This window comes from Bactrocera neohumeralis, chromosome 6, assembly GCF_024586455.1.
Source record: "Bactrocera neohumeralis isolate Rockhampton chromosome 6, APGP_CSIRO_Bneo_wtdbg2-racon-allhic-juicebox.fasta_v2, whole genome shotgun sequence".
Classification (NCBI taxonomy): Eukaryota; Metazoa; Arthropoda; class Insecta; order Diptera; family Tephritidae; genus Bactrocera; species Bactrocera neohumeralis.
The window spans coordinates 71,836,201-71,864,061 of NC_065923.1; the positions used below are offsets into that span (position 1 = coordinate 71,836,201).

Below are 27,861 nucleotides of genomic sequence, written 5' to 3' on the forward strand. Positions count from 1 at the left end.
TCGCAAAGAATATCGCTAAAGATGACAAAGCTGCGCTTTATGTCCCATTAGCTCGCCAGTAAGGCAACGCTGGACTTTTTGTCAGCGCTGTGTAGCAGCACGAACGAAATTTCGATGATGGATGGTTGGTCGAGTGTCAGTTTTTCGAGTAGAAGATAAAATAGAAAAGAGAGAGAGAATACTGCTATGGATGGAGAGTGAAAAGTCTGCAGTATACTGACTTAAAGGGAGAAATCATATTTTTTGCCATTAGTATAAGTATTGTCCAAACGGCAGAGCAGAAACTCTTCATTATAGAGCCGTCGAGATGAGTGAAATACGTTTCAACTGATGGTGCATGCATCCAGCTGCAGAATATACGGATTTTGATAGCGTAAGCGAATAATAGCTACGTTTCCACAAAAGTTCGGGTTCCGTATTCCAACTACAGAATCTATAAAACTGGATCTTGTAGAAGAACTTTTGTAATCGAGAAGGGTTCAGGGTTACATATGTATGGTATATTCGACCAAGAATCGTACACTCGGCAGTAATTACAGAATCAGACTTTTGGTCTGATTGTGAATACGATGTCAAGAGTTCTAGAACTCTTTCCACGATAGTCCGGGTTCCGAAATAGAGTGGTAGTAGTAGTCTCAAGAGCTTTAGGTTCTTGGTGCCGGCAAGTGATAGAGAGCGAAGGTTATGTGTACAAAAAAGATTATTTGGACCATCTGACTCAAAGTAGAGTAGAGCGGAGTTAAAGTTGTTTAAAAATGTGAGGCTAATCATCATCATATGCAACATTGTGGCTCAGAAGGAACTATTGAGGGTTATAAATCCGTAACTGTAGACGATTTCGTCTAGTTAGTAAAGCAATATTGGACATCGAAGAAGTGACTTCAACATTCAAAGGACGAGTTTTAGATCAAAAGAGCCTTAAAGTCAACTAGAGTAGCTTTGGTCTTTGAAGAATAAAGTTCTTTGTATCTTTCATTGAAAGATAAAGTTCTTTCGCGATTAATCAAAAGTGCTCCTAAAGTCAATTAATATATGGTGTTCCGATGTGGGAAGACATATTCTCGAAGGCTATATGAATCTTATGACAAAGATAAAAAATTCTCACAATTCTTCTTCAGTGAATACATGGCGCTCCAGCTTAGAAAACGATTACGCACAATAAGGCTGTGAGTTCGGTAAACATATTCGCGAAGCCTATATGGATATTAAAACATTGGCGATGCCCAATATTACCAGAAATAAAAAGTCCTTCACAATGAACCGAAAATTCTAATCATTCATTCTTAATTAATATAAAGAGTTTCAGCGAGGAAAATACAACCTTCCATGCAAATGTGGTTTCGGAAGACATATTCTTGAAGGCTTTATGGTTCTTATGACAGAGATAACAACTCTCATAATTCTCCCTCAATGAATATATGGCGCTTCAGCGTTGAAAACGATAAAATAAGACGAGGTTATGGGTTCGGCAGTCATATGTACTCTACGAAGAATGTTCCATATATTCTTAAGGTATTGATAATGTCGAATATTACTACAGATAAAATAAGTACGAAACGATTTTAATGTCAATGCTGATACCGAGATAGTTTAGAAAATTGGTATCTAGAGTCTATGATGACTAAGTGGGCGAAGAGTTATTTATTCATGGAAAAGGTGGAGACCCAGAGTATATGCTGACTAAGTGGGCGAAGAGTTATTCATGGTTGAAGAAGAGGCCTGATTTTTTGTTAAAACCAGAAAGGGATTAACGTCACTTGGTACCTCGAATTAGAATTCACAACCGTGAATTCGAATAAGATTTCTCAGGCGGTTTTAAGAAGCAGCAAACTTGGTTTCTGAAAACAAGAAAGAACGAACGCTGTTTAACTGTTGAAGTGGGCTGAGTTGTACTAGCTCGCATTATTACAACTCAACCGACTCAAACAGTTGTAGCAGCAATTAAACGAATAAGGGTGGGTTTAATGTAGAATAAAAGCAGACAAAACTGAACTCAATTTCCACACAAAGTGAACTCAAGTTAACACTTTAGCCAATATTGCTACCAGATTCCAAAAATACCAAAAATACTTCTATCTACTCACTTGAAATCCAAGCAATTGTGATGACGATTACAATCGTGCTGACAACTGATTGCGCTGAACGAATTGAGAAAACCAACTGACGCACCAATCAACTGTGCATTCAAGCAATTTAATCCAACTAAAAGCAAATAAAGTGAAGAAGGAAAGAGTGGACGACCAGCGTCTGAGTGCGCAACTTGTTGTGACACATAGAAACAACAACACAAAAATCGTGGCGCAGCTGTTGCCACAATTTCAATGCAAAAAGTTGGCAAACGCATTAGAAGTGGCAGGCCAAGTGGGTGAGTCGGTGAAGTCAAAAAAAAAATAAAAATAATAATAAAAAAAAGAGTGGCAAGCCAATGTGACCATCCAATACGCTTAGACTTAACCCGACTAACAGCAATCGCGGCGCCAGCGTTGACAGCAGTGTTGCCAACATATTTTGCGCTGTGGCACGTGCTGATAATCAGTGGCAATATGTTGGCGTATTTAGTAGCGACAAGCGGCAAGCGACAAAAACAACTGTAAGCAAAAGACGGCGTAAGCGTTTTGCAACATTTTGTGTAAGAAACACAGACACACATGCATGAATTTAGATGCTGCGAGCAGCTAGCTGTTGTAAACTAATTCGAACTAGATACTAACACAACGGCAAATATATAGGATAGAACACATACACGTATGTATGTATGTATTTGGCTGCTTGCTTGCTTGCCGAACCGGAAGTAGCGCCAAATAGCGCTTAGTTGGGCATAAAAGTTGCCGTACATACACTACCACACACACACAAAGGCGCAATATGTGTGGCAAATGCCGGCTATGCATTACGCGCCAAATGTTCGTTCAATACTTTTCCGCCACACTAATAGTTGTTTGAAAAGGATTTTAACGTGCGGAAAAACTTGCACCACACAATTTTCAAATAGTTTGCGTTTGTATGTGTATATATGAGTTCGTAAGTGTGCACGTGTGTGTTGAATGTGCCTCACGTGCCCATGCTTGCGTAAAAGCTTTCAACGACTCACTTCACTTTGGTCACACATGTGTTGGCCAATAATCGAACGAGTGAACATTCATTGGGCAGCACGCACACTATGTCGAAGTGCGCTGTAAATAATCACGTTGAAATTTATGACATTGCCGTAACAGTTGGTGTCGATTAAGCGGCGCCACCAATGAGCCATGCAACTTTGTAAGCGTGTGCATTTTCTAATGCGCTTTTCCGTGATATTTATCGCCTTCATTGTGTTGCGCTGCTGCTGGATACTGGAGCTACTTTGGAAGCTGTTAAAAGCTGAAGTAAGGCGCTTTAGATAATTTGGAATGAATTTAACGGAAAGTCCTGCATTCAGCATATCTCACTGTCACATACTACTGTGGGCAAAAATTGTAAGCCGTTTTTAATTTAAATCGGGAACGCGTTGACGATGAACTACGTACAGGATGGCCATCAACATCAACTTATGATCAAACACGTCAATAAAATAAAGGAACTGGTGCTTGAGAAACGACGATTAACAGTTAGAGATCTTACTGGCATCGTTGGAATATCGGAAGGATCAGTGAAAACCATTTCGAAGATCATTTGAGCCTAAGAAAAGTGAAAGCACGAATGGTTCTAAAATAACTAAAACTTCTCGAAGGACCGCGACGCGTTAACGACTGTGAAACAATGCGTTCTGATCACCAAGATGTCATGAAACATATTATTAGTGGCGATCAGTCTTGGATCTATGCTTACGACCCGGAAACAGACCGCCGAATATCGTGGCAAAGTTGAGCCGAAGCCGAGCAAACCACGAAGTGGCTAAACCTGAAGAATATTGTGAATCAGGCAACTTTCATAACTTAATTTTGAAATATGAGTCCTTGCCTTATCATGGTAAAATCCCACTTTGTGAACCCCACAAACGCCGGTAACCACCTTTACGGCCGATCGAACAGTTTTCACGTTCTTTGAAGCTGGTTACACGCATGAAGGCCAGTTTCCAGCAATCTTTGATCTCTGGACTACACCAATGTAATCATGTTCCTTAAAAACTGCTGTGAGCTAGTTTTACATACACGCTAGTTGGCCGCAGGGATCAAACTCAAGTGAATAGCTTTTTAAAACCCAACATGTCAGGCCGACCCATGGAGTCTTTTGAGAAGCCTAATGTCTCGGCAATCTCGCGTATTTTCATTTGGTGGCCTGTAATTACAAGATTGTGGATTTTGGAAGGTTAACGAAGAAGGTTACACGCGTGAAGTCCACTATTTTGTCCAATATCGGATCTCTGGATTATACCAATGGATCCGTGTTTCGTCAAAGACTGCTATGAAGTGGTTTCACAGTCACACTTCTTGTCCGGAGGGAGCAAACTCCAGCATATAGCTTTCTAATGGCTAATATTTCATGCAGAATATGATCCTTGCAATCTTTTGAGTTGCCTATTTTCACAGCTATCTAACTAATTTTTAATGACGGTCTGCCAATACGAGATTGTGGACTTTTGTCACATTCACGCTCTTCGAAGAAGGTTACACGAGTGAAAACCACTGTTTCATTCAACCCCAGATGTGGATTATACCAATGAATCCATGTTTCGTCAAAGACTGCTCAGCATTTGTCTTACATAAGCGCTAGTTGTCTCTCAAGAGGAAAAACTTTGCGCATCTATATTTGGCGGTATGTCATTAAGAGATTATGGACTTTTGTCGCGTGTTCCTCAATGGAAGTCGTTTTTATCCTTTTCATGGCTGATCAAACAAAAACCGACAACTGTCCGGTGGAAACTTCTAAAACAAATTTTTGACGCCCTCCATCGAAAAACAAGTGTTCAACGGTCCTTACTATTGAGACTATCTATTGAATTGACGGACTGCCAGATCGAGTTTGTATATTTTTATCATGCTAACCTCCATTGTAGTCGTCTTCGGAACAACAGGGCTTGGCCCATCAAAAACCGACAGCGGCAAGCGGAAATTCTTTTAACAAATTTTCGACGATCTCCATTGAAGAAGAAGATTCCACATATACAGCTCTCCAGGAGCTATTTGGGTTTTCGTGAGCGGGTTTTCACAAATTTATTAAGAACGTTAATATCAATGCCAGCAACTTCGCTGCTTAGATATTTCAATAGCAGCCTTGCAAAGCCAGACAATAAAGGAGGAAGTGACAGATATTGAGAAAAAGAAAAATTCTTTCAAACTTCTACTCACTTTCATAGTATAATAAACTTTTATCATAAAAATCAGATAAAAAATCTTTATGTGACTCAATTTAAACTTCTTCCCTTTAAAGAAAATCTATTTCTTATTTGAAAAAAAGTGTCATACCTTACTGGCTGGCAGCTCAATAACTTTTAAGCAAATTACACATTTTTCATCCTTTCGCTGTTTCCATAACTATTACAGTATACCTAACAAGCGCTAAACTCATTTCCTGTTATCTTTTCTATCATCTATTTTTTAATATCTAATTTGAAACCTTTCGACATTATTACACTTTTAACGTTTGAAAGTTATCAAAGAAAGTGGTGACAGGGTAAAAGGCTTACCTTCTCTTCTTACTCTTATTGTCACCCGCATTTGAAGTTTCGCTCAGCAACTAATTAAATTCCATTACGCTTATATTGAGAAAAAATGCTCAATGAAAATTAGCAAGCACTGTAAGCTTAACGGGAAGTTTAAGGCGTTATAAAGGTGGAAGGGAAAATGTGATTAAAAGAAAGTTATAGCCTTAGTTTTAAAAGACAGTAATAGCATTCAAACACTGTATCGCCAGCGTGAGATGAGAGCAGTACAAAGAAAAAGTCATACAAGAAATTTGTCAGTTGAAAAAAATTACCCATAAAGGTGGGGTGTATACGAAGACTATAGAGAGTCTATTCGGTGCCGTTCGCAGCAACTCAGATTGACTTATGGAACGCCTTGGCGCATTTAATGTCAAGATCTTAAATTGAAAGCAAGAACTGAAGCCGCTCGACCCTCCCAAACGGTATCACATCGCTCTATGGTCTTTGAAAAAGTTCTAAGAAGATCCAACGCATTCGAGCCAAATTTTGTTCAGCGATGAGCCCCATTTCTGGTTCAATGGGTGTGTAAACAAGTCAAATGGCCGCAGTTGGAACAAAGAGCCAACTGAAAAGATTTAAGTGCTGCCATTGCATCCAGAAAAAATAACGGTTTGGTATGGTTTTTAGACCGGTGAGAATATATCCGTCAATGCCGACCCTTATCGCGAAATGATAAACGACTATTTGATGCCTGAAATTGAAGCTCGTGATCTCGACGACATTTGGTTTCAACAAGACGGCGCCACTTCCCATATATCGCTTCAATCAATGGATTTATTGAGAGAACTCTTCGGCGAGCAGATAATTTCACGTTTTGGGCTGATCGATTGAAGACCGAGATCGCGTGATATCACAGCATTAGACTTCTTACTGTGCGGATAAGTAAAGTCGAAAGTCTATGCGAAGAATTACGCTTCAATTCAGGACTTGGAGCAAAATATCAGTCATGTCATTCGCCAGTTACCAGTTGAAATGCTCGAATGAGTCATCGAAAATTGGACTCAACGGATGGATCATCTGAGCCATAAACCTCGAACGAGTCATTGAATATCGTACTCAATGGATAGACAAACTGAGACGTAGCCGCGGCCAACGTTTGAAAGAGATAATCATCAAAAAATAAATGCCAAAGAATGTTCTTTCGAATGATAATAAACATTCCCTATTAAATTTGAAGTTCGTTTGTTTTTGATTTAAAAAATTAGGGAACCTCGATGTGGATCAGCCTTTATATTGATTCCTGTCCAATTTCAACAAAAATTTGATAATTACTAACAAGAGACATGCAAGAACCTAGCTACAAATGCATCACGTGAAAAAGGTCCAAAACAAGTCAATGCTCGAAAAAAATGCAACACGTCAAAGTACCGTAAGCTGAAATGTTGAATTTAGCTGAAAAATTTCATGCGCTCACTGAATATTTTATTACGGAATTTTAGCAAGCAGCAGCTAGCAGTCAGTGTAGTAGGTGGTGCCAACAATAGTGCAGTAAATGCCGCCTGGAAAAGGGGGCGGGGGTTACTGCAATGGCAGTGCACGTGGATGCGTGCAAAGCGTAGCGTTTGCGTTGCAGCTACTGTAACTACTCATGTGCAAAGCAGCAGGCGACCACAGCAGTCCGTGCATGGTTGCTCCTGCATTCAAACGTGATGTGGATTTACCGAAAATGCGAGCGGCGGAGAGCGCGGAGTGCTGCGGCGGCTAGTGGTCAACCTGCTCGAAAACGCACAATTGAATGGTGAATCGCTCGAACGTATGCGAATACAATTCGAATGATTGCTCGGAGAGAACGGCACAAAAACTGCAAAAAATGCATGAAAAACGCATAAAAAGGCATAGTGAAGTCGTACAAGCGGAAAAACGGTAGAAAAAAAGGTTAAGTAAGAATGTAATAAGTGAGTTGCATGAAAAAGTGCCATGTAAATGTTTGTGTCGGAAAAAAAGTATTTGAGCGAAATTCAATAAAAATGTAAGTAAGAAAATTTGTTTGCTGTAAGGGAGTACAGGAGTAAAGGAAAATATTTTACCGACGCGCTTTATTACGGGTAATTCGAGGAGTTGAATTTCTTCCTTTTTTTATTTTTATTTTTTTTTTGATTTTTTCCTTTTTAAATGTCTGTACGAATTTCAATTTAAATTCCATGGGAAACACACAATTTTGCGGTGGACCATAAAAACTGAATGAGTTAAATGAAACAAATGAATAATAAAATGAAATCGCTGCCATTTTAAGTGACGCGCATTGTCGCGCTCCATAAATCATTTTCATTTGTTATGCGCTGAAATTTCACAAATTGCATGCACTTACACTAAACGCGGAAAAGCGAAAAGCGCAAAAGCGGAAAACGGAAGGATGTCTGAAATTTAAATTTGCACAAGAAAGCGTGGCAAAAAATGGTTGAGAGCATGCAGATGGACGTAGAAAAGCACAAAAGAGTTGTGGCAGTAAGTGTGAGTACTTAAGTATATTAACTGTCAGGCGAAAACTTATGGCGTGAAATTACCAAAACAATTAGGCAAATTATAATAAGCAGCGCAAGAAAATTATGAAAATAAAACAAATTAAATAAATTTAATAATAATGTTCATAAAGTGAAGAATTATGAGCGCATTTTGGTGATTTAATCATTTTACTAATGGATTGGCGAAAATGCGTTAGAAAAAAAGGAAATTTAAAGTAAACACAAAGGGAGAAAAAGCAGCTGAAGCTACAAGAGGAAGGCAGAACAAGCAAGGGGCAGATAATAGTGTTACACATAATACCTTTCAATAGTGTTTTCATAGCATAAAAGGGTATTAAAGGCACTTTTTCAGGATTTTGATCGTTCAATTTGTATGGCAGCTATATGCTATAGTGGTCAAATCTGAATAGTTTCTAAGGATATTGTAGCAATATCTTAGATCATAATACACGCCAAATTTCGGGCTGATATCTTATCAAATAAATGAGTATGTCATATAAGAACTTGAATTGGATGGGTCAGTTTGTATGACAGCTATACGCTATAGTATCCCGATCTGAACCATTTATTCATAGATTGTTGTGTTGCCAAGGAAAATTATATATGCTAAATTTGGAGAAGACACCTAGTCAAATAAATGAGTATGTCATATAAGAACTTGAGTTGGATGGGTCAGTTTGTATGACAGCTATATGCTATAGTAGCCCGATCTGAACCATTTATTCAAAGTTTGTAACGCCGGCTAGGAAAATAATCTATACCAAAATTTGGAGCAACTACCTTGTAAAATAAAAAAGTTTTCCATACGAAGAATTAAGTTGGATCGGTCAGTTTGTATGGCAGCTATAAGCTATAGTGACCCAATCTGAACAATTTCCTACTAAAGAGTAGAGTTATCTCAGAAAATAATATTTATTAAATTTCGTGCATATACCTTGTCAAATAAATGAGTTTTTAATATAACACCTTGAGTTGGATGGATCAGTTTGTATGCCAGCTATATGCTATAGTGGCACGATCAGAACAATTTTTTCGAAAATTATAGCGCTGTTTGGGCGAAAAATTTATACCAATTTTCGCTTATATAACTTGTCAAATAAAAAAGTTTTCCATGCAAGGACTTGACCTTCGAGAGAGCAGTTTCTATGGCACCTATATGATACAGTATTCATGTATATCGGTGGTTCCGACAAATAAACAGCTGCTTAATGAGAAAAGAACTTGTGCAAAATTTCAGGTTGAAGAGCACAAAATATAAATAACAAAAACTAAACTCAAAATAAATAAAAATCAGTAAACATTAACGGTTTTTGTTAATAAGTATAGTTTCCTTACTCAGATAATGCTGATAGGCTTTTGAAACCTCCCTATATAGGCAAGTGAGTTATTATATAAACCACAGGCTTAGGTTAACAGGTCGATCCTAAGAGAGATCTGACTTGGACAACTTAGTACGCCGGTTTTAACTAAATCTCATACATAATAGATCGTAAGACCTTTTCTACCATGTAAGTGGTGTCTCCAACGATTAAGAAGAAGACCTTTACACGTCGACAAAACATCTTGAACCTATCACACATTTGTTGAAGCGACCAATGCTAATTTCGACTATGTGTCTTGGTTCACCAAAGTTAAAACTGCCGTGATATTTTATCCTCAGCCTTCCAAAGGATAATGGAGGAGAAAGTGCTTGAATATTTCCACCTCACTCTCCTCCGTACAACATTGACACAGGAGCGAGTCGTTGGCTTGTGCCTGCATTTCGAGGTTCATTGGTTCAATGCTAGAACGTAAGACGCCAATGGAGATACAACTTTCCGAAGTGAACGGGGCAAGGATAGACTTTGTAGTTGCCAGCGATTCCGCTATGAACAGGCACCGAAACGAGTCTGTTGAGGAAGTACATTCATTCTAGTTGTAATGAGGACAGACATTCCTTGAGTATCTACGAGCGCACAGTTAGCGAGACTGCACTTAGTAGCAGTACGTACATCTACTGCCAACTTAATAGATTTGGCACTTCTTAAAATCATTTTTCTTCTTAAAATTTCAACAAACCGTTCAAATAATATTTACCCAAAATAGTGCAATTAAAGAAGAATATGCAAATATTTACTCTGATCTTTTACTCTGAATCCTGGAAAATATTATTGAAACAAGAAAAAACATTTCGAGTTGAAGAAAACTACGCAAAGATCAACCTAGCAAAGAACCAATCCTCAAAAGCAGCCAAAAACTATAAGCATCGGAACACATCCAGATTTCAATCCGATCAAGTTCAATATTCTAAAAGATACTGTGTTTTGTCCTTGCAACAACAACAAAAACGATTTCTTTGCTTCCAAATGGTTTCCGAACTGATTTAGTGGCTATTAGCAAAGAATGGGTTCGAGTCTTGGCTTACAGAAATAAATAAGTTCCTATATGATTCTTATATATAAATATTCAAACGCAAAACCATCGACTTAGCAATCAATGAACAGCGACGCGCTCAGAAATTTTATACACGCTTTTCTCAGTACCCAAAAAATGTTACCACAAACGTAATTTACTAACAAAAAACTAGGCATTTCGTTTAACGGTACTTAAATTCTAATTTATAAGTCAACGTCAAACACACTCGACACAGAAAAATCCGAAACAGCAACGAGTATATATTATATAAAGCGAGGCCCACAGGGCTTTGCTAAGCATGAAAGCAGGACGATACGCGAAAATGAGCACAAAAATGGCGTCGCTACAAAACAAGGAAAATAAAATAAAACTTGAAAAAAAAAACGCTCACGAACAACTGTCAGTGTCAGCGCATAATTGAAAAGACAGACAAATGGACGAACGGAATTCATATTTTATTGTTGCACAGAAAAACGGAAGCGCTTAAACAAAAAAAAAAATGGCGCTAAAAAGGTAGGTTGCGCTAGAAAATGTTCAAAAAAATATTATAAAAAATTTTACAAAAAAAATTTTATAAAAAAAATATTTAAAAAAAATTAATAAATAAAAAAAAAAAAAAAAAAAAAAATACAAAACAAATTATAGACTAAAATGTGGCAACAAAGAATATTGCGTCGAGAAAAATGAAGTGCTAACAAATGTTTGCATAATTCATAGGACTTTAAAGTTTTACGCGCGCACAAATGAATTATGACGCACACAGCGTTGCATTTTGGGTACATAAATGCGTTAATGTGCTTACGAAAGCACGAGGAGTGGCAACTCTAAGGCGCGTGAGGGAAAGGAAGCGCAAAAGAGCAGGTGTCACAAGCGGCAATGACGTAAAAAGAGACGAAGAGTGTGAGTGAACGGTTGTATGAGTAGAATATTATATAGTGGTGAGCTATTTGGTAGCGCCACTTGCAGCGTTGCATTTGAAAAGTAATAAATGAGCGTCGTTATTTTTTATGATGTTGGCAAATTACTGGCGCATAAAAGGATATTTCTACACAGCAGTAACAAGGCAAGGCGACAGCAAGGGCATACTTACAGCGAAATAATTTAAAGCGAGAAATAGCTGTAATTGCGGCGCTGAGTGGAAGAACATAGCAGTACGTGAGAATATACATGAAGACCGCACTAAAAGAAATCTACTTAAAAAATAGTGGAAAAAATAGTTAAAATATATATAATTTTTTGTTTATATATGAAGCAGGACTTGCAATTCACACTACGTGCGCTTAGTATACGTACCCTTCAATTTCAACATAATGGCGGACTTCAGGTGTCACTGCTTGCCATATATGAGTGTTCAACCTTTTCGTTTAATGATGCAGAAAATGTAAAAATTACAACCAGTTTGCACTGTAAAAGCAATGTGATTGTTATATTTTTCGGCATAATTTGGTAGAAAGTGTGAGTGTGGCATGAAATCAAAGAGCAAGTCTCCAAATTCTTGTTTGACTGCATAGAAGTTAATGAATTGCCTAACTAATAGGTTTACTGACTTGCATACATAATTTGGCAGTTGCCAAGGAGCAGTAAAATCGAAAAGCACGCAAGTGGATTTGGATAAAAAAAAAACACGAGAAAACGAAAGCTAATCTTCACCTTTATGTTTCTCCCACAAAAACTCTTCTGTACTCACCCTCATACCCAAAATTATTACGTACACTTTTAAGCCACTAAAAGTTCCACCAAAAATACGTTTTTTATATCACTTTTGGAGACAGCATATTTCTTGCTCACTTTACAAAGTGCTCCGCTTCCCATTACTTGGCAGCGAAGCTTAACGAAAGCACAACTTTCACACACATAAACTTGGTATGCCGTTATGTAAGCTTTGACATATTGCAGCGCACTGTAATTTTCGTGAATCTTTCGCACTTGTGTGCTTTATATCTTTATGATTGCTTTTAAAATTGGAAGAGTTAACTCTTCTGGGTTTTGTAGAAATTATGTTTTTTGTTGAGTGAATTTAAAACTTTTAGCAAGCGTAACAAATTTTTAGAAGCGTTTAAATCATACCAGCAACTTTTTTTATATGGTGGAAATAGTGAGAGAAACTTGATCCATATTTCTTTCTCACTGCATTTTGATTAGACGTGGATATTTTACGTTGAGGATACAGTTTGGACATCTAGTATTGAAAAGAGGTCCAGATTACTAGATTTCTCTACCCTTACTACTGTAGGTGGGGTGGTTGGAAAAGCACAGTGCTGCAATCAACCCTAGCCGATCGGAACATTGAAGAGCTCAAGACACATATTTGTGGCGTAAACTTCGCTAAATCGCCTAATTTGCTTGAAAAATAGTAGAAAATACTGCGAAAAACCTCATTCTTGAGCCAAGATTGACGTTGTATTGAAAATATTATTCAAACAAAGCATAAATTATAGGAGAAGGCTTGTTTATCAAAGCTAGAGTTTGTTCTGAGAAATCAATGGTCTTAGGTTAGCTTATAGGTTAGGTAAATATGTAGACTGATTTTCGTGAAACCACGAACAAACCGACTTGGACAGAACTACTAAGTGCGAATCAAAAGACGTCGTATATCTACAAAGCGCCTAAAGCCAGCCACCAATTTAGTGAACCAGCTAATATCTATTTAATATAGCAAATTCGCAGAGTTCGTAGAAAGTATGGCATCCGAGATGCTTCAAACTTAGTCTGGCGGAAGTTGCATAGTGAAGGAGAAAGTGTATAGCTGTTTCCACCTCATCCCCCTTCATGTAACTTTGACAAGTTGTATGCTACACAATCCTGAGCCTCCCTGCGGCACGAAAACTCTAGATGGAATCGGGCTGATACAGTGGTATAGTAGTCAGTCGGGTCTACGTAACCGGGAAGCACCCGGATTTTTATCAGACCAATAACTGTGAACTCGACAGAATTCTGGCACTACAAGAACAACACTGGTATAGTAGAGCGTACCAAACTATTAGTACCCACGGACAAGTTTCCAAGCACACTTGATGCTGAGGTCTATGCCATTAAAATTATCCTTCTCAGTGATAGTCAAGTGGCACTTCAGGTAATCACGACCATTGAAATCAAATCTGCAGTGATACTGAACTGTATAAGAATGTTAAATAAAGGTTGCCACAGACAATAACGAGCTACTAGCATCCCTGGGCATAGAGACAACAATATAAATGAGAAAGCCGAACTCCTAGCGAAAGATGCTGTAGCAACCTGTCCGATAGGTCCATTACCGTTCTACGATGGCGCTCCCACACTTTACGAAAGAAGCTGCAGAAAGAACAAAGAGCTGTAGAAAACGCCACTGGCAACAAGTGCCCGGACTGCGATAGACGAGATTGTTTCTGAGAGGGTTTGAAGCAAAATGGTTCCACAAACTAATCGCGCTTCCAACAACCAAGTTATACAGATTACTTCACACTACGGTGTCCTCTACACAGATTACCGAACTGTGACGATTCTGTGTCCATTGCATTAGCTCAGGAGCTTTACTAAGCCGCTAAGATTTGAATGGGAAAAGCGAAGTTTTGTGGCAATAGGGAGGGCAAAATAGATTCCATATTACAATGAATTCCTCAAAATTTGTTTGGTAAGGCTCTTGCGATCTTTATATATATAGGAGTTTTTGGATAAAAAAGCCTAGCGGCGTTCTAAGCTGTCCAAAAGAGATACGCGTTAGAATCAACCTTTTAACATAATGAAAGTCTGGCCTATGCTCAGACTTTCTTTCTAATAAAATATGTGACTGTTATTACAATTTTTAATAATTTTTTAAATTTACAGTGGTTTATGACCATTTTGGAAAGTTAATTTCTAGCACTTGGTATTATCCCCACAAATAAATATCCTTCAAAAGAAATATCCTATAATATAATAGAAGCTAATGTGATATGTGAAGTTCATAAATTCCCTACTTCGTTACCACACTCTATTCAATAGTAAGACAATCTAATATTACTCAAATGGACAAGAAAGAGGAATAAACAACGAAGCACAGGGCGGATGTAAGATGAATAAAATTCCATGTGGAAGTAGGGAGTACATTCAAAATGTCAAGGAACACATTTATATTGTTTTACAGCAATTTGTTGTTATATATGTGTGTGAGTACATGTATGTATATAACTCAACAGATTCACACATGTTCAACCACATCGAAGCATGTTGACCGGCTACTTAAATTAAATTACAAATGCCATTGTGAAGGATAGAATGGTGAACGAAGAAAATAAGTGCATAAATCCGTGTGGCAGTCAAAAGCGTAGTACATTTCTGTTTTTATACCCTAAACAGGGTATATTAAGTCGAAAAACCTATCAATTGTATATATAAAACTGATCAGCGTGGCGAGCTGAGCGATTTAGACGGCGTTCATCTGTTGGCCTATCGGACTGTTTATAGGCCACTTAGCCCCTCAGTGTTTGAGATATCGACATGAAATTTTGCACACGTCAATTTCCTTCAAAAAAACTGCTCATACGTCGGAGCCGCCGATAAGGTACAGCTATGGCATAAAGCTGTCATACAAATTTAGCGAAGGAACTCAAGTTCCTGAATGGAAAACTATTTTATTTGGAAAGATATCTTCAAGCAATTTGGCATAGACTATTCTCTAAGGCAACGCTACAATTCCCAAATATTTGATTTCGATCAGATCACTGTAGCATATAGCTGTCATACAAACTGACCTATAAAACTGAAGTCCTTGTAAGAAAAACTTTTTTATTTGACTAGATATCTTCACGAAACTTGGCATAGATTATAATCCAAAGCATTGCTATGATCTCCAAAGAAATTGTTCAGATCGAACCACTATAGCATATAGCTGCCATACGAATTGAACGATCAAACTCTAGGTCCTTGTAAGGAAAACTTTTTATTTGATAGGGTATCTTCACGAAATCTGGCATGGACTATGCTCTAAGACAAGGCTACAATTTGCAAAACTTTGGTTCAGGTCGTACTTCTATAGCATATAGCTGCCATACAAACTGACCGTCCAAAATCAAGTTAAAGACCTTTTCAAACCCTTTTCTAACACAAGAAATGCAACTGTGAAGGGTATTAAAGAAGCTAACGCTTGTTCTTATTACAATTTTTTATTTTTTTATTTTTGTATATGAATCAGCAGAAAATACATAAACATTAGCAGACACTGGGTGCGGCGGCTGTACGCCCTTACAACAAATGACAGCAACGTGTCAGGCACTTTTCACTGCCAAGTGCAGAAGACACGCAAGTCGGAAGAAATAGTTTTATAGCCGGAGCAGCCTTTAGGTGCTGTCCTGCCACAACATAGTAGACTGTCTGCGGCACAAGGATTGCACGTCAGACTGGCACAGCTACATACATTGAAGCACTAAATATGTGTATGTGTGTGCACGCATGTATAAATAATATGTGCGTATGTGTGCTACTCATATTAAGCGCTGATAAAACTACATATGTACCGGCGACGTGCAATTTAAGCGCCAACGACGAGCACAAACACTTTACGAGGATTGGTTTCGGGCGCATAGCTGCTTCACCAACTGCCTCAGTGGGTGACTGTGATGTGGCTCCTACAATGACAAAGCAGCAGCAGTAACACTCAATGGACCGCCAAACGGCAGCTGGAGTATATAAACGGCACGCCCACTCACTGCTTGGTAGTCGTCGGTACCTCGGTGCGCCGCCTTTCGCTAGACAGCCAGACCCCTGCTGCACTGCGCTCCCTATGGAAGTGTGACAGTCAGCCGCATTGTTATATATTCCGCCTTGCATGTCGCATGTCTTATATAGTGCGCTTATCTTATCTGCTCGCTTGCATATGGGTATACGTTCGCCCATCTGGATGAATGACTGGTTCTTGGGTTAAACCATTGTAATGGATGTGTGCTGCATTTTATGTTCAATTTTCTTTAACCAACAGTGACATAAAAGTAAATATTTGCGTCGACAAGGATTTATATCAAAGCATTAGTTTTATTTCATTGCCAATGTGCTGAGTGCAAATACGGTACATGGAATAGTAACAGTAAATGCAGTGTTCATAATGGGGTGCGAAGGAGTTTAATGATACCGAAATGACTGGCTGGAAGTCATCAGAGAATTTAGAGAGCTTTAAGAAGCTCCCAAACTGATGGAATGCATTATTTGATTGAATAAGAGAATGACAAAGAGTTTTGTATGTGTCATGTAGTGAAAAACTGAGTGAGAGTTGATTGAGGTTACAGTGAAAAACTAGGTGAACCAGCAAACCGAAATCTCTATCTATCTCAGGTTCACATTCCTTTTAGACATTGTAGGAAGCGTAAAGTTAAAATCCACGTGCTTGGAACCTAAGCAGATTTCTTATAAGGAGTGATCCATTTCGAGGTTCCTTACTTTTTTAAAGAAAAACTACAAGAACTTCAAATTTAATGGGGAATGTTTACTCATAAAAAGTGCCTCTATATGGATCACCCTTTATATATATTTTATAGGGTCTTCGACGTTATTTCTGGATATTAAATACTTTGTCTCAAACTTAATATATTGGATTCAGGTTAAAAAAATTGGAGAGCTATTAAGAAGGTTACCAAGGTTATTGTATCTCACTCAAAGTTGTCCTCGTTGCTCGGGGTATTCGACGCGGACACAGGAGTAGGAAATGAGTATGGGAGCTCAACTGTGACAATTCTGAATAAGTATCGATGAAGACCCGATATGAAAAAGCACCTGTATCATTCGAGACAACTGTTCTTTGCAAGATTTTTGGAGCGATGAGTGAGCGATGACTATGAAGGAGATATAACCACAGCCGGTATGAGCTCTACGGCGCTATGGATATAGTTAAGCACATAAAAATCCCACGAATACGCTGGTTAGGCCATGTCGTTCGCATGGAAGATGATGCTCCAGCAAAAGCTCCTTGGACTCGAGATCCATAGGTGGACAATGAAAGCAAGTGCGCCTACCTTTCCAATGGAACGACCAAGTGTGTAGAGAATTGTCTGCAATTGAAACGTACAACTGGCGTGACCTAGCAACTGAGAGAGGCAACTGGTGAAGTTTCTTGTGCTCGGTCCAGATCAATCCACGGTTGCAGTGCCAAAGAAAAAAATTTAGAGCGATATTATTTTAAAATTTTAATATGGAGAGCCATACTATATGCCCTACATTTTCACTTCTAATCGGATTTCTTGACCTTATGGCGGTAAGCCAGTCTCTACAGATGAAGTCACACCGTGGCAGTCTTTAGACTGTTGTTCAGTAGCTAGTTTTAGTTCTTTGGATAATCTAGATTTGTTTGTAATCTTTCAAAAAAATTCAGCTTTCCCGTGATTCAGATGTTAAGTTTTAATATCCGTTTTCATTCGTCTTTTGATTTCGTCTTTGGTGCATCCGCTGCACTACAACAATATTTTGGTTCAGAAGTTGATTTTTCAGTAAAAAAGTTCAAAATTTCTTCTTTTTTTCAGAAAACAAATTAAGATTTTATTTTTTTCATAAAAAAGTTTTGAATTTCTCCTTTTACCGAAACCCTTAAGAGAGGCTTTCTTCAGATTAAAGCTACACATGATCATGCTTTAGGTTTTCACCCCCGAAGGCTCGTATAGTCTAGCTATGAAGAGGTAGTATTTCACCGCGTACCTGAGGCGACGGATTCTGGCGCTATAATTTGATAGCGATCATAGAAATCCAATATTCTATACTTATTCCTCTTCGTGTGATGATTTTCTTCGCTTGTCATATATGTTCAGCATCATTCACCTAAATCGAATGTCAGTATATTTCTACATATAGTATAGTATTGCTACATACAGTCTGTCCATACCATAAATAACACAAACTGCAAGCTATGCTTATTATTTATTTACGTTGGCAATACAGTTTGCAATTTATTGATTTACAAATACATGTAAGCAATCCATAATATCCACTTGCATTGAAAAAAAAAGAAAAATAATGCAACACGAAATGAAAATGCGAAAAGCGCGGGTTATATCAAATGCGCATATGGAAAACAAAAAATAAATAAGAATTATTTTAGTAAAAGCCAAAGGAAATGTCGAATTATTTTATCTCCTCAATGCGATATAAAAAGCAGCAGGCAGTAAAAGCCACGCAGAGGCTGCCATCCTTGTGGGCGGTGCAGTGCAAGTAAGCGGTGGGTGAGCACTACCGGGAATTGATATGGCGCATGCACACGCACACTCATACACATGCAGGTGCAAAGCTTGAAAATGGCATATGAAAGGCCACTTTAGGCGACCCTGGACGGCATTGGCATTTTCCGCAGGTGCAGGTGGCCTCAACCAAAGACACAAAGTGGGTGGCAGGTACAAAATATGAGCGCTCGCATTATCTCTTTGCTATAAATCAAGGCGACAACGCGCACGTTTTGCTTACGACAGAGCGACATGAAATCTCGACGAAAGATATAAAAACGAAGCGACGAGCTAATAAAAAAGTAGCAAAAATGCAGGTCCACATAATCAGTATGCCGGAATCAGAGGGAGTAAAATATATTGAGAATGCGCCGCAAGCAAATATTCTTCAATTTGAATGCATATTTCATAGGTCAGTTATATAACTGCTGTATATTTGTATTTGTGGCAAAAGAGTTTTGCTGACATTATGTAAATAGATACATGAAAAAGTATGTGTGTTTAAGCGCCCTTTGGCCAAAGGTTGGGTTGGGTGATGAATTGATGGCAGGCAATCAGTTGATTGCTGATTGCATGCGATAAAGTCAGGCATAAAAAAGTAAATGTATTACGGTGGGCGAAAGTATGTAAGTGAGCATAGTATTATACGAAAAATTTTAATAAGCCTGTGCTGATAATTTCAGGACTGTGTGGTACACCTTTCGTTAGGTGTGGGTTTTGGCATTGACGGTGAGCTTCGTAGACTGTGTGCTCACGGCTAGTGAAAGTGTTTATAGATTCCTTATCTTTAGCATCGAACTATTTTAAGATTAGACAGGTTTGGGGGCCTGGCCACAACGGTATTGTGTGCAAACTATAAAGCTGATGAGCTTGCTAGGGCAATAACTTCGGAATTGGAACAGGTAGGAGCTCCGTTGGTTTATGTGTTTCACTGCTGGACCTTTGGGATTCAGATCATCTCAGGAAGCGTTGGCAACTCTGCAGTCGCTAGATCTTTCTGGGTAAATCGTAAGAGGTCTAGGGAACTAGTAAGAATGCGAGTTGCATCAGCTGTTTGGAAGAAGATAAAATAGAATACCTCAACACATCTTTCTATATATACAGATATATTGCTGCTATTCCACCAGGACATACATACATATATACAAATGTTGAATATATACTCGAAGGGTTGGTAGAGGTACCTTTTTGGCAGCTCACGCGTGATTCGTGTCAAGCAACTCTAGATCTTTAATTGAAAGCGTATAAAATACAAAAAGAAAAAACATTGTGCAAGATTTAAAGCCGCTCGACCTTTCCAAGCTACATCGCTTTGTTCTATGGGCTCTTGAAAAGTTCCAAGAAGACCCGACGTTTTCGAGATAAATTTTGTTCAGCGATGAGAACTATTTCTGGCTCAATGGGTATGGAAACAAGCACAAATGCCGCATTTGAGACGAAGAACAACCTGAAGAGATTCAATAGCACCCATTTCATCTAGTAAAAAAAACGGTTTGGTGTGGTTTATGCGCTGATGGCATCATCGGTCCATATTTCTTCAAAAATGATGCCGGTGAGAACGTAACCGTCAATAGCCACCGTAATAGCGTCATGATATGATGTATGATGTCTGAAATTAAAGCTCGTGATCTCGGCGACATTTCATTCAACAACATTGAGTTTCAACAAGACGGCACCACTTCTAACACATCGCATTTCGCATCAATCTATTGAGAAACAATTCGGTGAGCAGATAATTCCACATTCTTGGCCGGTCGATTGGCCACCAAGATCATGTGATATCACAGCGTTAGACTTTTCCTAAAGGTATATATGTAAAGTCTAAATTCTAAGCGGTCAGTCCCGCTTCGATTCAGGTCTTCGAGCAAAACATCATGAGCGTCATTAGCCAGTTACCAGTCGAAATGATCGACAGAGTCATCGAAAATTGAACTCTACGGAAAGATCAACTGAGACGTAGCCGCCGCCAACATTTCAAAGAGAAAATCTTCAAAAAATTTATGTCAAAGAATGTTCTTTCGAATAATGATAAATATTCTCCATTAAATTTGAAGTTTCTGTGTTTTTTCTTTAAAAAAGTAGGGAACCTCGAAATGGATCATCGTTTATATAATATATAAATTAATAACTCACAAATAATTACGGCGTTGCTATATTTTCAATACAACTTTGGTATCTACATTGACTAAAACTTAATCCTGGCAAAGCTTAGCAGCTCGAAAACTTTTAGCAACACTTAATGAAAGGAAAGCAAAAGGTATTTACGAACGGTTTGTATAAAGCAACAAATGAACGGCTGCACAATGCAAATGGATGTGGCATAAATATTAATGTGGCAGTACAGAAGGACATTGGCAGACGCATGCAACACAGTGGCAGCAGCAAACGGACTAATGGAGTTATTAAATAAGTGGAGAGAAATAAGGTTAAGTGTATAACTCAAGCGTGGCAGGGTAGGGACGGTAAGAGCAAAAAGGCAAACAGATAAATAGGAAGCAGATAGGAAAGGCATTTGCATATGCACACGCAGACAGGCAAACAAATAAAATGAAGAGATAAATTAAGCGAGCGGCATGTGTGCCGGTCTCCATGTGTGGATGTAGGGATGTATGCAGGCATACAATTAAGAGAGAACACGCACGCGAGCAGCAATACACCAATACATGCATAGGTAGGTGCTACAACAAATTGTTGCTGGGCACGCGGCAGCAAACGCACACAATTAAATACAAATTGTCGGAGAAATGCATAGGTACATGTGTAGCTTTATACGCACACATATGCATGCAAGCATATATACTTACATACACGTGTAACTAACAGCGCGTTGGTCGAAGACAGCCATGCAATTTCAATCAGCACGCTGGCGTGTGTGTGTCTGAGTTCGTGTTATGCCTTGCTACACATGCACAAACAGGCAAATATACAATCGCTGTGCATGTGTGCCTGAAATGGCATTTTGTTTGCGCTTAAATTGCATAGCAATTTCGCCAGTAACTTTCCGCCATTTCCGTTAGCCACCAGTTTTGTTATTCAATTTGCCAGCAAATATTATTTTCTATTTTATTTCTGCTCTCCTTCGCCTTTGTTGCATTCGATTTGCGGCAATCCCGTTACGTGGGCGTTGCATGTCACTTATATTTGTTTTATTTATTTGCAATTCAATACTCGAGTGTGCGAGCGAAACTTTCCGGGCGCGCACGGCGTCACATATGCGCGCTACAATGGGCAATAAATTGCATTTTCCGGCCGCAAGGGAGCACTTGTTACACAATGTTGCGCTGCGCTTTGTTGGCTCACGAAAATAAATGTACAAAAGCGGAAAATGCAGGAACACGGGCATAGCAAAGTGCCAAATGGATTTGTTTATGAATCGCATGCGTTATGATTTCAATTTGTATGCTAACGGAAGTTTTGTAAGCGCAGTTAGGGCGCACGTGCCCCAATAGTTGAAACAGAGAATCTGGGTCAGTATTTGGTTGTATGATAATGCTGATATGATAAAACTCGCTGCAACGGAAGTGTGCACGCTTTTAACAGCGTAAATATGTGCATATATGCGGCTGTTAAATTACGGTAATTCAAATCGAATTTGGGAAAATTAAATGCGTATGTAAGAAAGCATATATATAGAAATATTAACGTAAACAAGAAAAAAGCTGATCATACTCTTCATAAATAAAAAGTTTTCATACAAGAACTTGATTTTGAAGTACCAGTGTGTATGGCAGCTATATGCTATAGTAGCCCGATCTGCATAATTTCTTCAAAGATTGTAGCGCTATCTCTAAGAGTAAATTATGCCAAATCTAGTGAAAAAACTCTTTAAACAAAAACGTTTTCCGTACAAGAACTGAATTTTTATCGTTCAGTTTGTATGACAGCTATATGCTATAGTCGTCCGATCTGGATAATTTCTTCGCTGATTTGTGTTATTTGCAAAAGAATAATTTATGCAAAATTTCATTAATATATATTGACAAATAAAAAAGTTCTTCATACAAGAACTTGATTTTGATCGTTCAGTTTGTATGGCAGCTATATGATATAGTGTTCCGATAACGACAATTCCGACAAATCAGCAACTGGTCAGAGAGAAAATAATGTGTGCAAAATTTCAGTTAAATATCTCAAAAACTGTAGGACACAACTTGATGGAAAATTTAATATCTCCGGTTCTGGATAAAAAAAAAACAAAAGGGAAACTACGCCTTTATTACTCTTTTCAATTTTTTGTCAGTTTCATCCTAAAGGTATGCTACATTTTCATTAGGTTATACAAAAACATTAGATTTGTAAGTTGCTTTAAAAATGCTGCCTATTTTTGGGCGCCTTATCAATAAAAAGGAATATTAAAGGTTATTTTAGCGAACTCGAATACTGAAATAGCTTACATATTAATATAAAAAATATGTGGACAATTTTAGATCAATATCTCAAAAACTGAGGGACTAAAATTTGTGGAAAACTTAATATTCCCGGTTCTGGGTAAAAAAGTAATAAGAAACTACTCCTTTATCACACTTTTCATTAGTTTTTACAATTTCATCCTAAAAGTATGCTAAATTTTCACTTCGTAATACAAAAACCTTAGATTTTTATAAAAATATTGCCTACTTGTGGGCGCTTTAGCCATAAGTTAATTATTTTGTAAATTTCGTCCTAAATGTTTGCTAAATTTTCTTTTGGTTATACAAAACATTAAATTTTTTATGGTGTTATAAAAATTTCGCCTACTTTTGGGCGCTTTATCAATAAAAAGGAATATTTTAGCGAAGTCGAATACGAAAATAGTTTACATATAAGCATACTAGTTTACTTATTATTGACCATTTTAGATGTTTATTTTAAAGCTCTGAACTAAACCAAGCGGATTTTGACACTTGAGTCTAAAGTAATAAAGGTTTTTCCTAACATAATGCCATTTATCGAGTTCAACGTCATAAAATAGAAACATAAATCTATATTTTTGCATTTTGATTCATTTGAAGCATACCGCTCTTTTTGGCGCAAGCTCGTGTTCCTTTGTCAGCACTTATTTAAAATAAGTATATACACGTTGATGTATATTTACCAGTCTTCTCTCTACAATATATCTTTTTTCATGCCTTGCATTCTTCTACTTCACAATCAACTTCCGTTTCCGGCTTTCTGTAGCACCACAAATCGCTCTCAAGTGTAAATAAAATAAAAGTCACATTGAATTCACTTAACTAAGCGTCTGCCAACGAATCTGTTGTTATTGTAATAATATATGTGTGAAAAGCATTGATGAGACAACTCAATATACGTATGTATATATATATACAATATGTATATATATAATATACAATATGTATATATGTATATAACATTATAAAACCAACAAATCGCTTTGTGTATAACTTCAAAAGCAAAACGGAACAAAAATGTAGACACTTAAGTAACTGGGATAAGTGGAAAAGTAAGGCGGAAAATTAGTTGTTGCGCCGGGCTGCACTCAACACAAAGATGGCTAAAAACTTTTCAAGAATATAATATTTTAGATATACAAAAATATTGACTCAAACCATATACATATGAATGTATAAAAAAATGTGGTGTTTTGCGAACGAGAGAAAAATATATATCTTTTGTAAGGGAAAGGAAAGATTTGTTTGAGGAAGGGGAAGACTGACCCTCACGATACACCATTCTGAGTAAAAACAACACACCATTACTATATACACGTATTAGTATATGCCAGCCCTTCCACCTGCACAATCACTCAAACTAAAATTGGCTCTCACGGCAGCGCTAACTTTATTCCCCAAGCTTTACAGCTAGTGTATTACAAACTTTATAGCTTGTCTCTTAGTATAACTAAATAACAAAATTACTTATACTGCTTTCCAAGCACGGCCACAAATGTGTTTGTGTGCGTTTACAAGTTTCCAACTCACAAACGAACATAAATGTGTGCCTTGGCACAAATTGCGACAAAGTTTGACCACACGAAGTGAGGAAGTGCGGCAGCGTGTGTTGAGCGCAAATTACCGACTGCTAATAAAGGCAAATAAATATTTACGAAGTAAAGGGAAAGAGAATAGTTGGGGTTTGACTTCAAGTTTAAAGATTGAAAGAAATTAAAAAAAAGGTTTAATAGCTAACTTCGATATTAAACGAATAGTCCGATTGCCGACACATACCCGAAACAAGCAAATACTGAGTTGCTGAAAAAATTATTCAAGAAATAGAAACAGAAAACTATACACCCTACTTGAAAATAGGGTTAGCAGTTAGCAGGGAATCTGTATAAAGGACCATCCGCTCGTTGAAACCGAGATACGACTCTGCGCGTTCACAACAAAAATAGGAACTGATTGCTTGGCAAAATGTTTCAGAGAACACACAGACCTCTCAAATGTTGATAGGTATGATCAAATTTGACCCGGACTGAAAAAACTAACTTTTTTTTAATTTTTAATACAAATCTTGTTGTTGTGATATGGACAGAAAACTCTACTGAAGTAATTTGGAGGGATGCTACCGGTTTGGCAGTCCGTGGCCTTATAAAAATCTGGGTCCGTACCAATTACGTAGACCAAAATGTCGCGAGTACGGAATCTTCCTGATCGATGAAATGATTGCTTTGAAAAATATTTCAGAGGACTCAAAGACCTCGCAAATGTTGATATTGAGGCGTTGATCAATTTTGATCCGGACTGACAAAAAAATTAATTTTCAAAAATTTTACTACAAATCTTGTTGTTGTTATAGTGGCAGAAACACTATTGAACTAATTTGGTGGGATGCTACCGGTTTGACAGTCCTTGGCCTTATAAAAACCCGGGTCCGTATAGGTTACGTAGACTAAAATGTCGGGTCGGAATCTTTCTTATCGATCAAATGATTGCTTGGAAAAATGTTTCAAAGGACTTACTTACAGACCGCTTAAATGTGGACACTGATTGATCAATTTTGACCCGAACTGACAAAAATCAAACATTACCAAAAATTTTAGTACAAATATTGTTGTTGTTATAGCAGCAGAAGACTCTTCTTCTTCTTATTTACATGGTTATAAACGAGCAGGAGACCTTACTGAAGTAATTTGGAGGGATGCTGCCGGTTTGGCAGTCCTTTACCGGATAAAACTCCGGTTCCGTGCCGGTTGCGTAGACCAAAATGTCGTGAGAACGTTCAAAATCAAAATATGCTCCTCTCGATGTAATACAAGCATGCCAACACTTAACTAAACTCTCCTTACACTTATTACAAACCTCGGCTAAACTTCACTGGACTCATGACGCTTCACAGGAAGCCTATTTTGCAGTTTCGAAAACAGAAAAAAGTCACAGAAGGCCAAATCTGACCAATACGCTGGCTGGGCGATTACTCTCGTTACTTGTTTGGCCTCAAAATCAGTCACAATCATACTATATTCCGATGGTTTACGACATATTTGTTCAGGCAAACGCCTTAAAATGGCCAAGTAGTCAGGTCAATATTGACCGTTTGGCCCTTTGGAATGAATTCATGGTAAAACACACCCCGGTAAGCAAAGAAAATTTTGAGCAACAGCTTGATTTTTGACCGCCTCTGATGTAGGTTTTATAGATTTCGACTTTTTTTGGACTGACACAGCTCAGTAATCTGGAAATGAATTTTTCAAAGACTTCATTGTTAAAAACCAATTTGGCTAATTTACTTCTTTAAACATAACAACAAGCAAATGGTAATTTAAATTTATTATAAACATGATAGCCAATTTAAAAACAAACAGCAAATCTAGCAATTAAGTGAGTACAACTCACGCAGCGTCTGTGGCACGAGTCAGAAATGCCAAATCAAAATTTATGCATGCAAATAAAGTGCAACCGCAATCATCAATTTCAACTACACAGCTAAAAACAAATATATGTAAACGTTTGTGTGTGTGTTTGTGTATTTTTAGAATTTGCAATCTAAATATTGAATTGTTTGTACGATTGTGTTACGATATTTATTTTGAGGTAAATGACCGTAAAGCTGTTGCGCTGGCAACTGGTGTTTATGCCACAACCGAATGAATGCATTTGACCATGCGATAACAATACGAGCAAGCAGTGTTAGCCACGAACAGCAGGCGATAGTCAGAGAGCACACACATACATACAAAAACAATAAAGCAGCTGTCACTAATACACACATACATAACATACTATGGAATGCTAAGCTGAGCAAAGCGTACATAAATTGTGATTAAGGCGCACGTTTGAGGTGTGACATTAGGAGGCGCCAAGCCGTGTTTTAGGTGGGTGAGTAGGATATGTGTGTATGTAACAAGAAAATACTTAAATTCACTGGCACTGAAACTTAAACACCACTCAAAATTAAAAAGTTTTCATACAAGAACTTAATTTTGATCGAACAGTTTGTATGGCAGCTATATGCTATAGTGACCCGATCTGTATAATTTTTTCAGAGATTGTGCCGTTGTTTGAAAGAACCATATGCGCCGAATTCCGTGAAGATATCTCATCAAAGAAAAAACTTTTTCATACAAGCACTTGATTTTTCTCTTTCAGTTTGTATGGCAGCTATATGCTATAGTGGCCCGATTTGGAAAATTTCTGCAGTTATTTTAGCACTGCCTTAAATAATATTCCATATTAAGTTTTGAAGAAGATTTTTCATCAAGCAAAAAAGTTTTCCATACAAAGACTTGATTTTTATCGTTCAGTTTGTATGGCAGCTATATGATAAAGTGATCCGATCTGAAAAATTTCTCCGGAGATTGCACCATTATCTTAGGAAAATTTGTATGCCGAATTTCGTGCAGATATCTGGTCAAATGGAAATTTTTTCCATACAAGTATTTGAATCCTATCATTCAGTTTGCATTACAGCAATACGCTATAGTGGTTTTCGATATACAAGAGTTGACACATGTTCAGTTTGTAGAGATATCAAAAAAATCAGCGGTTGCCTCAGTGCAAAGTTTCGGGTCGATATCTTCAAGGATCATTCGTCTATATACAGACTGACAGGCGGAGAGGTGGACATGACTACATCGTTCAGCTTCGTAATATATTTTATTCAAGTTTCCAACATTTTCTGCTCAGTCTTAAAAATTTCGTGACAAACATAATATACCTTGTCCAGGGTATAAACATCTATATGCGAACACCGGCACTAAAACGCCGAGTAACCTGGCAACTGTTTAAAACCACACCCTGCCACAAGATTGTTGACGTGGCGTAGATCACACTTTGGTTGCATGCCACGG

At 37.9% G+C, this 27,861-nt stretch overlaps 1 protein-coding gene across 1 annotated transcript in view; it reads right to left on the reverse strand.

The window, feature by feature from the left end:
- The window catches only part of LOC126762526 (calcium-transporting ATPase type 2C member 1), a 134,953-nt gene that overhangs the window by 49,154 nt on the left and 57,938 nt on the right, over positions 1–27,861 (reverse strand).